Below are 18,442 nucleotides of genomic sequence, written 5' to 3' on the forward strand. Positions count from 1 at the left end.
TTTAAGATGTTATATAATTATCTTTTTAAAGATGTTATATAACGGAGAAGGCAATGGCAACCCACTCCAATACTCTTGCCTGGCAAATCCCATGGACAGAGGGGCCTGGTGGGCTGCAGTCCATGGGGTCGCTAGGAGTTGGACATGACTGAGTGACTTCACTTTATTTTTTCACTTTCATGCTTTGGAGAAGGAAATGGCAACCCACTCCAGTGTTCTTGCCTGGAGAATCCCAGGGACGGGGAGCCTGATGGGCTGCTGTCTCTGGGGTCTCACAGAGTCGAGCACGACTGAAGCTACTTAGCAGCAGCAGCAGCATAGGTTATAAAGATGTTATATAATGTCAGATAACATTAAGCCTATAATAACTATGAAAAAAAATAAAGTTAAAGGTGACGTAAGTTTTTTTTGTAAGAGTTTGTGTTTAGTTTTGTTAACTGTAGAGAGGAGACAATTTATCCTGTAGCTCTGCTGTTTATTGGCCTTTAATCTTTAGATTAAAACATAAATAGAACATAGAAAAGAGGAATTGAAGTTCAAGATGTTTCCTGATAGCATAAAAACCTCATGCTTGGTCTAAAAAGAGTTCAAATTTCTAATTAAAGTAGATTACATCAGATAATACTGACAGTAGTTGTAAATAAGAGCACTTACAAATAACATCAGTAAGATTTATGATGTTATGGGGAACGATAGAGGTGCCTGGAAATTTAAAATAAAGGAGAAAAAAACATAGTAAGTTGTCAGCTTCACAAAAGAAGAAATATAAATGTCCAAGAAATAAGTTTTAAATGGTCAGCCTCTATAATAAGTTGAAAAGTATACATTATTCTATCTTTTTTCCTTTCCATATGAATTTGGAAAGCTAAAAGAACATGATCAGAAAATATGGAAAATTTGACTTAAAATGGGACAGTCTATGCACTCTGTGAGAAAATACATTGGTACTATCTTCCTTCTTCCCTGAAGTGCTGAAATGGTAAAGAATCCGCCGGCCAATGCCGGAGACGTGGGTCTGATCCTTCGGTCAGCAAGATCCCCTAGAGTAGGAAATGGCAAGCCACTTCAGCCTCCTTGCTTGGAAAATTCCATGGATAGAGGAGCCTGGCAGGCTACAGTCATGGGTTCTCAAAGAGTCAGACACTGAGCCACTGAGCACTACCACTATCTTTCTGGAGAGCAATTTGGATAGTCTTGAAAGTGTATGGCTACTTCAGTCTAAAGAAAGGACTCATAGCCCTTTGTTCTATTCTGTGGAGTATAATCCATCACTGATATATAACTGAAGGCTTAAGGGAGACTTGCCATATCAGGTTCCCAGGATGAAGTAGGACTGATGGATGAAGGGTGGGACGAAACGGCACACTGGACAGTTTCTTGTTACTGTTTGCACTTAAGCAGAGGTTGGTGGATTGCTTGATAGAGGAATTGCAGATAGTTGGTGCTTGGCCTTACTAGATGGACTCCGTGCCCTTGAAAGTCTCTTCTAACCTTGAGATCCTCTCAGCAGCTTAAGCAGAAAACACAGATGGCCACTTCATAACTTACTTAGCCACTAAGCTTGTGTAGTAAGGGTTTTATATCAGAGCATGGTTAGCCTCTGGTGTATCTGTCCCATAATTAGTAAAACCCAGCTGGCACTGCAGGCAAAGGGTAAGATGTATAAAACTTCAATGTAAATAATCTTAAAATGCCAGACATGAAAGATTCCACTATTTTTATGTAGCTGGGTTCTCACTTCTTAGAACTACATATAATGATGTGTAAGTTTAGCTCAAGGTGAATTTTTCTTGGGATGTGTAAAGGAGATGATTGTATTTGCTGGTATCATTGTGTTTCCTAGTACCAAGTACATTGTTTTATGATTTGTTGCCTACTGCCACTGCAAATCCTTTTTTATCACTTCTTTAGAATTTCAGCTTTGGGTTTATTTCCGCCAGACATTTTCATATTTTTCAGATGAATTCTACACTTGTCTTTATTTCCATGATAATTCCATGAAGCAATATATTATTTTTAACAAACTTATTTTTCTTGTTTTGTGTTTATTTATTTTACTGTACAAAAACATCAAACTTTATTTTTTTATTTAAATAATTTTTTCCACCCTGCATTGAGATATAATTGACATATAACACTGTACAAGGTTAAGGTGTTCAGTTCAGTTCAGTCGAGTCCGACTCTGCGACCACATGAATCGCAGCATGCCAGGCCTCCCTGTCCATCAACAACTCCCGGAGTTCACTCAGACTCACGTCCATCGAGTCAGTGATGCCATCCAGCCATCTCATCCTCTGTCGTCCCCTTCTCCTCCTGCCCCCAATCCCTCCCAGCATCAGAGTCTTTTCCAATGAGTCAACTCTTCGCATGAGGTGGCCAAAGTACTGGAGTTTCAGACTTAGCATCATTCCTTCCAAAGAAATCCCAGGGCTGATCTCCTTCAGAATGGACTGGTTGGATCTCCTTGCAGTCCAAGGGGGACTCTCAAGAGTCTTCTCCAACACCACAGTTCAAAAGCATCAATTCTTCAGAGCTCAGCTTTCTTCACAGTCCAACTCTCACATCCATACATGACCATAGGAAAAACCATAGCCTTGACTAGACAGACCTTTGTTGGCAAAGTAATGTCTCTGCTTTTGAATATGCTATCAAGGTTGGTCATAACTTTCCTTCCAAGGAGTAAGCGTCTTTTAATTTCATGGCTGCAGTCACCATCTGCAGTGATTTTGGAGCCCAGAAAATAAAGTCTGACACTGTTTCCACTGTTTCCCCATCTATTTCCCATGAAGTGATGGGACCAGATGCCATGATCTTCGTTTTCGGAGTGCTGAGCTTTTAAGCCAACTTTTTCACTCTCCTCTTTCACTTTCATCAAGAGGCTTTTTAGTTCCTCTTTACTTTCTGCCATAAGGGTGGTGTCATCTGCATATCTGAGGTTATTGATATTTCTCCCAGCAATCTTGATTCCAGCTTGTGCTTCCTCCAGCCCAGCGTTTCTCATGATGTACTCTGCATATAAGTTAAATAAGCATGGTGACGATATACAGCCTTGATGTACTCCTTTTCCTATTTGGAACCAGTCTGTTGTTCCATGTCCAGTTCTAACTGTTGCTTCCTGACCTGCATACAGATTTCTCAAGAAGCAGGTCAGGTGGTCTGGTATTCCCATCTCTTTCAGAATTTTCCACAGTTTATTGTGATCCATACAGGTGTGTAATGTGATAATTTGATATATGTGTATGTTTTGAAATGATTATCACATTTTTATGTTGTTTTGGAATCAGTGAAATTTTCTTCCCTTTTAGTAGTTTGTAGCATTAGTCTCATTTATTACTGGCTAAAATTTTTCTCTTTGCTGTTTTTAAATTAATTATTAGTTAAAAGGTCTTAGATATCATTTGAATCTCTATGAGACAAGTATTGCTTGTCCCTGGTAAAAGTCCTTTGTTAACCATATTTAATCCAGTCTTTAGTCCCTCTGATTGCTCATCCCCAAGCTGATTTGTCTGAATCACTTTTGCAAGTAGAATACCCAGAGACCTTGTTGGAATTGCTTCATTATCAATGTCCAAATGTATAACATCTGCTGAGGTTTCTTCCTGCCTGGAGCCTTGTGTTCTCAAAACTCCCATTAGTTTCCATGGATGTCATCTCATTTGTTAGCAAGCATCAAACTGGTTTAGGAACAGACCACTAAGGGCTAGCTGGCAGCTTGCCAGAGAGGTAAATTTAGGGTCAAGTTGTGACTTTGTAATCCTTAAAAGAGAGGTGAGAAAAATACAGCAGTAACAAAAAACCATCAGTGTTCACAGACTAGGAAATCATTTTCTGGTGCTCTTTTCATTTTCTTTTATTAAAAGCCTTATATTTGGTTGTCAGTCTTTACAACCATACTTAGTGGATGATATTAAACCTTAAGGATTTCCCTTTTCATCATGTAACACCAGTCTTTTGGAAACTGTAAAATTCAGAATCTTTTTTCTGATTTATGGTTTTATTCTTGTGTTCATTTTCCTTTATTTGATTTATATTCTATGTTTAAGATGTTTATGAGGCTTTGAAAAGTAATGGAGCTGTAGATTTGAATTTGCCTGTTTCTAATTGTTAAAGAAATACTTAAAAGGAAAGGGGAAAATGCAGTGCCTTCCTGTATATCATTAAATGACTTCTAAATTATTATTATTATTTTTTGTAATGTCTACATTTCCTTGTAATGCCTTCATTTTCATCTATGACATTTTGTTTGCCCTATGAAGTATTTGAAACAATGATGGCAATGCCAGTGCTAATGTTTTATTTCAAATAACATGTGTCCAAGCAGACACTTAAGTATCTTTTCCTTTAATTGTAAATTTATTTGTTGTGGACTATAAGCCTCCTCCAACTTACCCAGATGGACAGAATTAACATTTGTCTCATACTCTTTCAAATCACTTTTGTTACATATAAGAGCATACATATGTATGTATGCATAGAGTATGTATACATAGAGTTTGTATGGACTAAGAGCCTCCTCCAACTCACCCAGATGGACATTATTAACATTTGTCTCATATTCTTTTTTTTTTTTTTTTGTCTCATATTCTTTCAAATCACTTTTGTTACATTATAAAAGCATATATACAGAGTGGTATCATACGCTATCATTTTGCCATATGCTTTTTAAATTTCACTTCTGAAATAATACATGCAGAGGTCATGTAAGACATTTGTGTAGTTCAGAATTAGTACAAGAATAGTCAATCACCAGTCAAGTGGTTAAGAAATAGGATATTGCCAATAGTGCAACCATCTGTGCATATCATTCTAACATCTCATCATCTTCCCAACCCCCAAGAGGAAATTTCTTTCCTGCCCTTAGCATAATCATTTCTTTACTCGTCTATATAAAGTTTTGTCATTCCTGCATGCATCTTCAATACTATAGTTCTTAAGGGTAAATTTCTATAGTATAAATACATAGGAGGGAGATGAGCATGTAGTTGAAAGAAAATTTTTTCTCTTGAATAAAATTACTTTTTTCTCATTACAAGAATGTTTCCCCAGTCACTAATTCCATAGCAAATAATAAACATTTGGTTTATGTTCCTATAACTACACTAACATTAATTATGGTTTTATAAAAATTAGATTGTATTATATTACTTTTTTGAGGCTTCATTCTTGTAATATTAAATTTATGTACTTCTTGTTGGGTCAGAGTAAGTAGATTTCTATCATGATTTTAATAAATTGAGAAATATGGATTTAAGAGTACTATTTAAAGACACTACTCTTAAATCCTTTAAATAGTACTCTTAAATTTAAGAGTTTAAAGACATAAAGGGAATCAGTCATAAAATCAAAATAGTCTGTCTTTTAAATTAATAGAGTAAAAGAAAAGAAAAATGACCCATTTAACAAATATAGACCCAACCTAAAAGAAATCCCACAGACTGAATAAATAAAACAAAATATAAATGATCTATTGTTCACAAGACACAATCCTAAAAGCAATGTGAGTTGAAATGCAAAAGATGGGCAAAAGATTTTCCAGAAAAGTGTAAACAAAAATAATGTACCTGAGGTGTAAATTAAAAATTTTTGATAGTCATTTTCCTCTAAATTTAAACTTAAACCAAGAGCAGCAAGTTTATCACCTCTAGATATTATCAATCCTTATTCTTTATAGTCTGACATTTTTAAGTGATTACATTATTTTCATTTTAAAAATTATTACTGAGATTTTTTTCCAGTCTTATTGAGGTATAATTGACAAATAAAGGGAATTTCCTGGCAGTCCAGTGGTTAGGACTCTGAGCTTTCACTGCTGAGGGCATAGATTCAATCCCTGGTCACGAAACTAGTTGGATCCCACAGATTACCTAGTGTAGCTTTCTCCCTCCACCACCACAAAAAAATTGACAAATAGATTTGCAAGCTACTTAAAGTGTACAATGTGAAGAGTATTCCCTCCATTGAGTTAATTAGCATGGATTTATCTTTCCCTTTCTCATAGATTTACCTTTCTTTTTCATTTTTCTTTCTGAAAACATGTAAATCTTACTCTCTTGTTGTTGTTCTTTTAATTACTAAATCGTTCTGATTCTTTTGAGATTCCAGGGATCATAGCCCACCAGGCTCATCTGTCCATGGGATTTCCTAGGCAAGAATATTGGAGTGGGTTGCCATTTCCTTCTCAGAATCTTCCCAACCCAGAGATTGAACCCAAGTGTCCTGCGTTGGCAGGGAAATTCTTTACCACTGAGCCACCTGGAAAGCCTTCCATTCTCTTAGCAAATTTCAGTTATACAGTACATTGTTGTCAACTATTGTTACTAAATTATACATTAGGACCTCAGACCTTATTCATTGTATAACTGAAAGCCTGTACCCTTTTACCAACCTCTCTCTGTTTCTCTCATGCCTCAGCTCCTACAAATCAATTTTTACTCTGTTTCTGTGTTTGATTTTTTTTTTTAGATTCCATAAATATATATGATACCATGCAATATTTATCTTTCTCTGTGTAACATATTTCTCTTGGCATAATGCCCATTAGGTTCATCCATGTTGTTGCAAATGGTAGGATTTTCTTCCTTTTAAAGACTATACGTGGGGCCACCCAAGACGGACGGGTCATGGTGAACAGGTCTGACAGAATGTTGTCCACTGGAGAAGGGAATGGCAAACCACTTCAGTATTCTTGCCTTGAGAACCCCATGAGCAGTATGACAAGGCAAAAAGATAGGACATTGAAAGATGAATTCCCCAGGTCGGTAGGTGCCCAATACACTACTGGAGATCAGTGGAGAAATAACTCCAGAAAGAATGAAGTGATGAAGCCAAAGCAAAAACAACACCCATTTGTGGATGGGACTGGTGATAGAAGCAAGGTTTGATGCTGTAAAGAGCAATATTGCATAGGAACCTGGACTGTTAGGTCCATGAATCAAGGCAAATTTGAAGTGGTCAAACAGGACATGGCAAGAGTGAATGTCAACATTCTAGGAATCAGTGAACTCTGGTGTTGGAGAAGACTCTTGAGAGTCTGTTGGACTGCAAGGAGATCCAACCAGTCCATCCTAAAGGAAATCAGTCCTGAACTGATTTTGAACTGATTTTGAACTGATTCAACTGATGTTGAAGCTGAAACTCCAATACTTTGGCCCCCTAATGCGAAGAGCTGACTCATTTGAAAAGACCCTGATGCTGGGAAAGATTGAGGGCAGGAGGAGAAGGGGACGACAGAGGATGAGATGGTTAGATGGCATCACCGACTCGATGGACATGGGTTTGGGTAAACTCTGGGAGTTGGTGATGGACAGGGTGGCCTGGCAAGGTGTGGTTCATGGGGTTGCAAAGAGTCAGACATGACTGAGCGACTGAACTGAACTGAAAGACAATAAAATCCCATTCTGTATATATACCACATTTTTTGTACCCATTACTCATTAATCAATTGACAGACACTGAAGTTGTTTCCGTACCTTGACTATTTTGAATAGTGCCACTACTTTATTTGAGGTAGTATCTCATTGTGGTTTTGATTTGTGTTTTTTTAATAATGAATAATGATTAGCTTCTTTTTATGTACCTGCTGGCCACCTGTTTGTCTTCTTGTGAAAAATATCCATTAAGTCCTTAATTTTTATTTACTTATTATTTTTGGAATGAAACAGTTTTTCTTTCTTTTTTTTTTATCTTCAAAAATTATTTGTTTTATTTTTCCATATACATATACTCTTGTCTTTTCTTTTTTTTTTTTTATTTATTTTAATTGGAGGTTAATTACTTTACAATATTGTATTGGTTTTGCCATACATCAGCATGAATCCCTATGGGTATACATGTGCTCCCCATCCTGAACCCCCTCCCAACTCCCTCCCCATACCATCCCTCTGGGTCATCCCAGTGCACCAGCCCCAAGCATCCTGTATCATGCATCAAACCTGGACTGGCGATTCGTTTCATATATGCTATTATATATAGGCCCTCAGCAATGCCAGTCTCCCAAATCAACACACCCTCTCCCTCTCCCCCAGAGTCCAAAAGACTGTTCTATACATCTGTGTCTCTTTTGCTGTCTTGCATACAGGATTATCGTTACCATCTTTCTAAATTCCATAAAAATATGGAACCCTTCATGAATTTGTGTGTCATCCTTGCACAGGGGCCATGCTAATCTTCTCTGTATCATTCCGATTTTAGTATATGTGCTGCTGAAGCGAGCACTGAAGACAGTTTTTCATAGAAAGTTTATTGATACTGAAGTTTCCTGGATGTGGTTTTCTGAATTTTTATTTCTATTTTTAATGTAATTAGAATTTTTACAACCTTTATTATAAAGGTAGCTGATGATCGGAATCTACACTTACATAGATAGTTCTCCCTAACACTTTCCACATACACACACAGAGGACTGTATCATATGTAATTTTTCAGCTGCCCTTTTTAATACTATGTTTTGAAATTTTGTCATTGCAATACAGGCTACTTTAGTGAATACCTAGAATTCCATTGTACAGACATATTCTACGGTACTTTATTCACCCAGTCCTGTATCCTTTTGAAACATTTGTTGTTATGATGCAGCTCAAACAAGCTTTACATAAAAATTCTCCAAACGTTTTTTTTTTAATCTTTTTTTGGCCACACCACAGTGGGATCTTAATTCCCCACCTAAATTCGAGACCATGCACCAAGCAGTGGAATGCAGGATCTTAACTATTGGACCACTAGGAAAGTCGCACATAAATATTCTCATATTAGTAAAGAACTACTATTCAAACTGCTGCACGACTGTGCTCATTTCACATGCCAGCGAGGTAAGGCTCAAAATCCTCCAAGCTAGGCTTCAACAGTATGTGAACCAAGAAATTCCAGATGTATAAGCTCAATTTAGAAAAGGCAGAGGAACCAGAGATCAAATTGCCAACATCTGTTGGATCATAGTAAAAGCGAGAGAATCCTAGAAAAACATCTACTTTTGCTTCCTTGACTATGCAAACACCTCTGACTGTGTGGATCACAACAAACTGTGGAAAATTCTTAAACAGTTGGAAATACCAGACCACCTTACTGCCTCCTGAGAAACCTGTATGCAGGTCAAGAAGCAACAGTTAGAACCAGACCTGGAACAATGGACTGGTTCCAAATCGGGAAAGGAGTACCTCAAGGCTGTATATTGTCACCCTGCTTATTTAACTTATATGCAGAGTACATCATGTGAAATGCTGGGCTGGATGAAGCAAAAGCTGGAATCAAGATTACTGGGAGAAATATTAATAACCTCAGATAAACTGATGACACCACTCTTATGGCAGAAAGCAAAGAACTAAAGAGCTTCTTGATGAAACTGAAAGAGGAGAGTGAAAAAGCTGGCTTAAAACTCAACATTCAAAAAACTAAGATCGTGGCATATGATCCCATCACTTCATGGCAAATAAAAGGGGAAAAAATGGAAACAGTGGCGGATTTATTTTTCGGGGCTCCGAAGTCACTGCAGATGGTGACTACAGCCATGAAATGAAAAGATGATTGCTACTTGGAAGAAAAGTTATGACCGGCCTAGACAGCATATTAAAAAGCAGAGACATTACTTTGCTGACAAAGTTCTGTATGGTCAAAGTTATTGTTTTTCCAGTAGTCATGTATAGATGTGAGAGTTGGACAGTAAAGAAGGCTGAGGACCAAAAATGGGTGCTTTCAAACTGTGACGTTGGAGAAGATTCTTGAGAGTCCCTTGGGTTGCAAAGAGATCAAACGAGCCAATGCTAAAGGAAATCAACCCTGAATATTCTCTGGAAGGACTGTTGCTGAAGCTGAGGCTCCAATACTTTGGCCACCACCATTCAAAGAGCAGAGTCATTGGAAAAGACCCTGATTCTGGGAAAGATTGAAGGCAGGAGAAGGGGACAACAGAGGACGAGATGGTTGGATGGCATCACTGACTCAGTGGACATGGTTGAGCAAACTCCAGGAGATAATGAAGGACAGGGAAGCCTGCTTGCTACGGTCCATGGGGTCTCAAAAGAGTCAGACATGATGGAGTGACTGAACAACAAAACAAGTAAGTGCAATCAATTGATGTGTTAAATATGTGTGCAGAGATAGTAAAGAAGGGAGTGTTCAGTTTTATCTGAGTGCATTAGTCCCTCAGTCATGTCCAACTCTTTGCAATCCCATGGACTGTACCCTGCCAGGCTCCTCTGTCCATGGGATTCTCCAGGCAAGAATACTGGCGTGAATTGCCATTTCCTTCTCCAGGAGATCTTCCCAACCCAGGGGTTGAACCTGGATCTCCTGCATTGTAGACAGATTCTTTACCATCTGAGCCACCAGGGAAGCCCCTTTTATCTGAGTGAGGCAGCAGGATAAGAAATAATTGATTTGAAACAAAAAGAAATATTTGATCTGGGGTTTCCTTGGCAGTCCAGTGTTTAATCTGGGCTACCACTGATGTGGGAAAGTGGGAAAGTGTTTCATCTGGGAAAGTGTTTCATCCCTGTTTGAGAGATCAGATCCCTCGTGACTTGTGATGTGGACCAAAAAATAAAAAAATAAAAACACCACCACCAACAGCAAGAAGAAAATATATAAAAAGCTGGGGAATTAAGAAATACTTGATTCCACAGTGTCACATTTCCTCTAGTTCTTTATTAGAGGCAAATTGGAAGACCAAAAAGCTTTCTATGTTAAGTTCTACTTGATCATAGGGCTGCTTAAAATAGCCTAGAGGAAGCAAGGCTGGGGGGTAGGGCTGGGTAGGGGAGAATGGTTGGTTTAAGAGACATTCTATAAAATATGGCCCAAAGCCAGGAACTTGGAGGCCTTGCTTGCTAGACTGAAAAATGTGAATTTTGCTCTGGGGAATCTTGATTCCCTCTTTCCTTTACCAGGCTGTTCTTTGAGTCTTTATGGGCTTTTTAGCTTCAGATCTAAGGGAACCAGGCAGGGGTTAGTTTAGAATGTGTGGTTTCTAGAACCCCCTTGGGTGATGTTGTTGTTTAGCCAGGTGCAGTGTGGAATATAGCCTAAAGCAATTAGATTTGCATTTCAAATGAATTCCATAAATAACTGCATTGTCTAATAATTAGAAATTTGGGTAGGACAACTGAGAAACCAATTTTTATTTTATTTTAATTTTAAAACTTAAAATACAACTTTATTTTGGTACCACTACATTTTCTTTCAATCATTGAATATTTAGCATTGAATTGCGGTTCATTAAGTATAAAATATACACTAAATTTCATAGGTTTTATGTAAAAATGTAAACTATCTGATAATTTTTACAATAATTCCATGCTGAAATAATATGCTTGGTATGGTGACTTAAACAGAAATATATTAAATTTTATTTTACCTGCTTCTTTTTACCTAAAGAAAATATCTCCTAAAAGCTTTGAAATGATTTCTGTAGCTCACATTGTATTTACATTGGACAGTGCTTCCTTAGAACAGCATGAAGGTTTCGGAGTGCTATATTCTGCAAGCCAATCTGAATTCTGAGATTAATCCACTCAGGGTAGCTTAGGTCCTGACAATGTTTGCTATCTAACACTCATTAAAATGTGAGCTCCATAAGAACTGGTCCCTTTTCTCTACTTTTGATGGATACATGCCTTGTTATTGGTCTCTATAAGCATTTTGAATGAATGTACGGAGGCAAAGAAGTAGGAATGGGGAACACAGGGATAAATGGAAGGGTCTACTGAACTGAACTGAACTGCTCAACTTAATGGCTTCTCAGAAGACTCATGGGTCATTAGGTGGATTTGGGGGTTAAAGCAAGCCCAAAGAATGAAGTAATTCATTAACTTTTAGACATGAAAGTTTTAACCACTCAGTCCTGTCTGACACTCTGCGACCCCATTGACTGTAGACCACCAAAGTTCCTATGTCCATGGAATTCTCCAAACAATAATATTGGAGTTGCCAGCCATACCCTTCTCCAGGGGATGTTCCTGACCAAGGGTTAGAATTTGGGTCTCCTGGATTGCAGGCAAATTCCTTACCATCTGAGCCATCAGGGAAGCCCTTTTAGACATGGTTCAGTTGTAACTGCCAGGTAAAGATGTCCAGTTAGTGGATAAATTTCACATTCAGGAGGAATATCTTTTCTTGATGTGAGAATCAACAGCAGGCAATCATAGACTGAAGGGCAAGTGTGCCAGTAAATGGGGTGAATGGAGAGGAGACAAAGGGAAATACTATCCTTTATATGTGGGGAAAGAAGCCAACCAGGGAGACTGAAATGATGGACTCAGAACTGAAAGGAGGATCTTAAGTGAGCAACTGGACTACAGTGGTGAATCTTGGATAGTTTCAGTCAGGTAGTGGGAGCAGAAGCCTAATTATAGTGGGTTGAAGGTACATGGTAGGTGATTGCAGTTTGGATGACATTCTTTGTGAACAGTGCAGTGAGGTAGGGTGGGAGCTAAATATTTCTGGAGGCTTTTGTTTTCTCAAGACAAAAGATTTCAGTGTGTCCTAGGCCGTGGGGAAGAAGGTAGCTGGGAGAGATTTACTGATCTTTGACTCCAGAATGCTCTCTGACTTTTCTGTTAGGAATGTATAAATACCTCTGTGCATACCATCACCAGCTAAGTGCTGAATAAATAGTCAGTATTCTTGGAGATTATGTTATTATTCTTAGAAAGTCTAAACTGAAATAGACATATTTTCTTCAAAGGGAAATGTTGGAGGAAGGGAGCAGAGACCCAAGGCATGTGGGCCATAAGCCTGGATGTGTGTCCATGGCCAGTCGTATCTGACTCTGGGACCCCAAAGAGTGGCCCACCAGGCTCCTCTGTCCATGGCATTTTCCAGGCAAGAATACTGACCGGAGTGGTTTGCCAGTCCTTCTTCAGGGGATCTTCCTGACCCAGGGATTGAACCCGTGTCTCCTGCATTGGCAGAAGGGTTCTTTACCACTGTGCCACCAGTGTGCACGCATGCATATGGGCGATGTGGAATGCATCAAAAACTAAAACCTTTCTTGGTTCCTCATAGGATCATGAATTAGCTAGTTATCTGATGGCCTTCTGGAGGGAGTTAGGTGAGGCAAGGTCTTTGAATATTATCTTTGATCATGAGGGAACATTCCAGGTGGAATGATTTGACAGGGGTTAAACCCTAGCGGAAAACAGGATTACTAATCTCCAGAAATCTTGAGTAGAGTTTAAGTGCCATTAACAAACAAACCCAAAAAAGTGCATGTAAACTGCATTTGCAAAAACTGTGGTCAGATTAAATAATCTGCAATTTGTACGTTCTTCTTTTGTTTTTAAAATTAATATGGCAATTCATATTACGGTATTACTTAATACCAGGAAGTTTTCACTGTATCTTTTTCTCCTAATTATATGAAACTAACAAATTTGAAGAAAAAGTTATACTAGAAAGTAAAACATACCAGGGTTATTCTGAAGAGGATTTATAGGTCAAGGAATATTTGTGGGAGAAATAGACGGTGACCTCTGACTGCTTCCTTAAGAACTAGCCTCTAAATTGGGTCCCAGTTTCACTCCTTTCCTTAATAATTTGTGAGAACCCTGTGTGAAAAGTGAAAGTGTTAGTCTCTCAGTCATGTTTGACTCTTTGACTCCATGGACTGTAGCCCTCCAGCTCCTCTGTCCATGGAATTCTCCAGGCAAGAATACTGGAGTGGATTGCTATTCCCTTCTCCAAGGGTTCTTCCTGGCCCAGGCACTGAATCCGGGTTTCCTGCAAAGCAGGCAGATTCTTTACTATCTGAGACACCAGGGAAGCCCTGTATGAAACCTATGTGCATATACTGAATTTGGAGATTAAGTTATTATATTTTATTTAAAGAGTAATGCTGTTCTGCTATAACTCACAGACGGATAAATAGATATAGTATGTGCTGTGCTATACAGTAGTTATTTATCTTTTTAAAATTATTTTTTAAGTCCTGAGAAATTATTGTTTTTTAATTTAAGTATTAGTGTTTTGAACTGTAAAGTTGGAGAATACTTTTGAGAGTCCTTTGAGCTCCTAGGAGATCAAACCAGTCAATCATAAAGGAAATCAATAGTGAATATTCATTGGAAGTTCTGATGCTGAAACTGAAGCTTCAATACTTTGGCCACCTGATGCGAAGAGCTGACTCATTACAAAAGACCCTGATTCTGGGAAAGAGTGAAGGCAAGAGGAGAAGGGGACAACAGAGGATGAGATGGTTGGATGGCATCATTGACTCAATGAACATGAGTTTAAGCATGCTGCTGAATATGATGAAGGACAGGGAAGCCTGGTGTGCTGCAGTCCATGGGGTCGCAAAGAGTTGGACAGCAACAATACTAGTTGATTTACAATGTCATGTTAATTTCAGGTGCAATTCTTTTTTAGATTCTTTTCCCTTATAGGTTGTTATAAATTATTGAGTATAGTTCCGTGTGCAATACAGTAGGTCCTTGTTGGTTATCTATTTTATATATAGTCGTGTGTGTAAGTTGAGTTATCATAAGGAAATTGAGGTGCAAAAGGGATCTATAGAGCTTTATGCCATGTGGTTGGTAAGCAATAGAAAGGGGAGTTACCATTTTCATTCCGGGAAAGCTCACATTATTAAAAATATATGGAACAGTTAGGGTATGTAAAAAAGTGTTAAGAATAATACACTGAACATAGAGTTGGTTATTAATTTTAAGCTTGGATAGGGTTGTTCACAAAAAGTGTGAAGAACAAAAAGGCAGTGGATTTAGAATCTTCTAAGGAACAGGCTTGGGAGACACACCTACAGCCAAGGGACAGACATTCAAGGGACAGAGGGGCTCCAGGGGAGATCTAGATTTTAGTGTCATTAGAGAATGCCCTTGGGGATCTACAGAAGAGCAGAGTAGGTGTGTGATATTTAAGGAATGTTTGGATTTGGCAGTTCAGAAGTCATTCATAACCTTGAGGGGTAACCCCTGAAGATAATTGAATGAGGAGGGGATTTAGTGGGTTGATAGCTTGAGGCAGATTTGGAGTCTGAGTTTTTGGGGTTTTTTTTTTGTCTTTTGTTGTTTTTACGTGAATTAACACATTTATTATAGGCTAGCAACGTTATGAACGGTGGACCTTGAGTTACTTCAGTCAAACTATAGCATGATAGAAGTGGTGCTGTAGGTTTGGGAATTACCTGCCACCTTTTCAGGAACCACAGAACCAGATCCCCAAAGCTTGTCTCTTCATTTTGTTTTTGCCACCAGAGAAGCAAGTGTACTTGGTGGGCTGGCTGATTTCAATTTTCTTCATCATTTTTCTGAGGGAGGTACCATAGTGGGCTCTTACTGACAGACAGTCCTGGCCTTGGTGCTTTTAGCCTTGCCACCAGAGAGGGGGTTCTTATTGTTCTTTCTTTCTTTTTTTTTTTTTTAATGTCTTACATACTTTTTTTTTTTTTTTTGCTATGCCTCGAGGCATGTGGGAACTTTGTTTCCTGACTAGGGAATTGAACTTGAGCTCTGTGGACCGCCAGGGAAGTTCTGGATTTTTATCTTTTTGACTAGGAATAAATTATACTGGCTCTTAGCTTCTGAGGAGGTGGTCTAAGACAAGGTCATCTACGGCTAGAGAGGTTTAGCTCTTAGGTTTATACTTCTGGAACTCATTTGCAATTAGCTTGGTTTTTGACTAAATAGAAGTTGTCCCTCCCTTTAGTTAAGTCTCCTCCTTTGCCCCACCCCCAAGTAAAGGATTTATTGTGGATTCTAAAACCCTGTGGCCAAATGAGGGTGGAGTTTTGGGGGTTAAGAATGAAAACTTTAGGAAAGCTTTTGGATCTGGCTTCTGGATCTGAAGGAGAAAATTGAGAAACATCTGTAGTTTCTTCCATGGCTCCCATTCGGCACAAGCTTGGAAAAACCATGAGGCCCTGTGGCACCAAGGTAGGACAGGTTGGGGTGTATAGTCATCCAGTCTCTATGCTCCCTCTCTTCCGGCTGACCCACCCAGCCCTGCCTATCTGTGGCCTTTGAAACCCCTCACTGGGTAGCTGTAGGCAAACTGGAGAAACAGATAAGAGGCAAAACTAAAAAAGAATGTTAGGGTTACAAATCTTGGTAGGGCAGATATTCCTTTTTTATGCCTAAAAAAGGAAAAGGGGAAATTAATGGCTGGGATTCTGGAGTAGATAATGTCACTGCTCTAATAAAATAAAGTAGATCCCCTTTGAAGGAGGATATTTTTGATGTATGTGTGTGTTAAATGCTTATTTTAGAATTTCCTTAGGTGGATCTTTGGTGAGTCACTGGTTCGTCTTTACTTTTGACTTAAATTTGATTTTGTTAGCAAGCAGTTGTGGTGAGCATTGTTTGGTGGTAGGTTGGAGAGCAGGGCTGACCTCTGCATCTTTTTCTTGGTGTATTTTAAAGGGAATGTGAGAGAGGAAAAGACAGTATCAGGAATGATTGTGTTTTCTTAAAGTCAAACTTAACAGAGGCCTCAGTGGTTTTTCCTTGGGTTTTTCTTCATATGCTCAGTTTTCAGGTTGAGAAAGCAGACTTGGAAGGTATTTCTTCTGATTAGGGATAAATACACTGTGGGCTGCTCTTGCTGCTCTACTTGTTAGTTTTTAAAATTGCTTTTTCCTCCAAGGAGGTGAAAAAGATTGGTTCTTGGTGGGGGAGGGGTTGAAAAAACTTAAGATATCACAATGAGGTCACTGTATGTAAACACATACACACTATATCTATTGATATGACGATCTTTTGGGGAGGTATTAAGATCTTCTGGGGAGGAATATTAGGGAAAAAATGTTTTAAAAGACTTCTGCAATAAGGGGTGGGAAAAAAATGAAAAGTAGGTTAAGAAACAAACTGATTTACCTGTATAGTAAAGGTCATAGTCTTGTTGGACCAAAGCTCTGAAAATACTTTGAAAGTTTTTATTTTTTCATGTAGTCTGGGTACCTGTTTCTGGATGTAGGAAATACAGCACGTATGGAATGTGAGCATGTGTTGGGAGGGCTACAATCAGATCCTGTTCAAAGGGCAGAGTCAGAATTTTCAGAAGAGAAGCCCTCTTTCCTACTTCCCTGGTGGCTCAGATGGTAAAGCGTCTGCCCCCAGTGCGGGAGACCCAGGTTCGATCCCTGCATCGGGAAGATCCCCTGGAGAAGGAAACGGCAACCTACTCCATTATCCTTGCCCGGAAAATCACATGGACAGAGGAGCCTGGTGGGCTACAGTCCCTAGGGTCGCAAAGAGTCGGACACGAGTGAACGGCTTCATTTGACTTCCTCAGTACCATTTGGCTCCTGCAAAATTAGGTATAAGTGTCCTGAGGATAGGAATGTGGAAAAATGAGAACATGGCAATAGCTTGGGAACTACTGGATCCAGATCTCATCTCAGGAGTTCAACATTCCTGTTAGTTCAGAGTACACGCAACCTGTAATCGTGGGATGGGTATTGAATGGAAGACAGACAACTAGGGGACTTTGAAATCATTTACTGTCTTTTAAACTGTACCCTTGGGTCTTTTTGGAGTAGTAGAGGACAGGAATGGAACTGTGGGGGAGGGGCTGGGGTAGGAAAAGAGACACAAAACACAGGTAGGTAGTTATTTGGGTTTTGCCGTAACAGACAGCTTCCAGAAAAACCCAAAATAAATTTTTGGCCAACCCAATAATTTGCACTTCAAGATGGATGTTCAGGAAACACACTATACCTAGGCAGATTAAATGCCAATAAAATCATCATTAAAAACTGTGGCCACTGGGGCCTGTTTCAAGTAGTTGGATTCACGCTCTTGGTGATGTCATGGAAACAGCTCCTTCCAGCTTATTACGTGTGTGCATTTCTTCCCAACTCTTGCTTAGTTGGTCACTTTGATAGTGGATTGGCACCACAAAAATTGGCCAACCCTACAAAATAGGGCTTCCTCCCCACCACTTCCCAAGTTGATTGTTAAACCTTTATCAGAATACCACTGAGTAGAGTTTCTAAAAGACAAATGTTGACTGTTGTATGTAGCTTTCCTAAAATATCTTAAACAAATATTATAAAAAAATATGTACTCTGCACTCTTCCTCATGCTCTAATTTGTTTGTAATTTGATACTACATAAACTATTCTGCATTTAGATTTCTTTCACTTACTATACATAGAAGTCTTTGCATAGAGTGCTTTGTCAATTTTGGTTTACTTTTCAGGGAAATATATTAAAAAGTCAAAATAGCTTTTAATCATATCTGGCCTAAATAAACCTTTGCTGTTTCCTCACTATAAAGAATTGCTCCTAAACTCTTTCTATTCACCATTAGTTTCTTCCAGAGTAACTTTATGCAAATATGAATGTGTATATTATTTCTTTTTATACAAAATGTATCTCACATATAATCTTTTCCTGTTAGCTATGGAATTTTTGATCCTTTTTTATGGTTTCAAGGCATTATATAGCTATATCACAATTGAATTAGCCTGCTACAGATGGACATTGGAATCTTTTCA

The 18,442-nt window shown here is 38.7% G+C and overlaps 1 protein-coding gene and 1 non-coding gene across 5 annotated transcripts in view; one reads left to right on the forward strand and one right to left on the reverse strand.

Moving 5' to 3' along the window:
* The window catches only part of TET1 (tet methylcytosine dioxygenase 1), a 133,646-nt gene that overhangs the window by 60,254 nt on the left and 54,950 nt on the right, over positions 1 to 18,442 (forward strand). The window lies entirely within an intron of this gene.
* LOC133240792 (U6 spliceosomal RNA) lies at positions 8,108 to 8,214 on the reverse strand. Its single transcript, XR_009734390.1, has one exon. It is a non-coding gene; the product is annotated as a U6 spliceosomal RNA (small nuclear RNA).

This window comes from Bos javanicus, chromosome 28, assembly GCF_032452875.1.
Source record: "Bos javanicus breed banteng chromosome 28, ARS-OSU_banteng_1.0, whole genome shotgun sequence".
Taxonomy (NCBI): domain Eukaryota; kingdom Metazoa; phylum Chordata; class Mammalia; order Artiodactyla; family Bovidae; genus Bos; species Bos javanicus.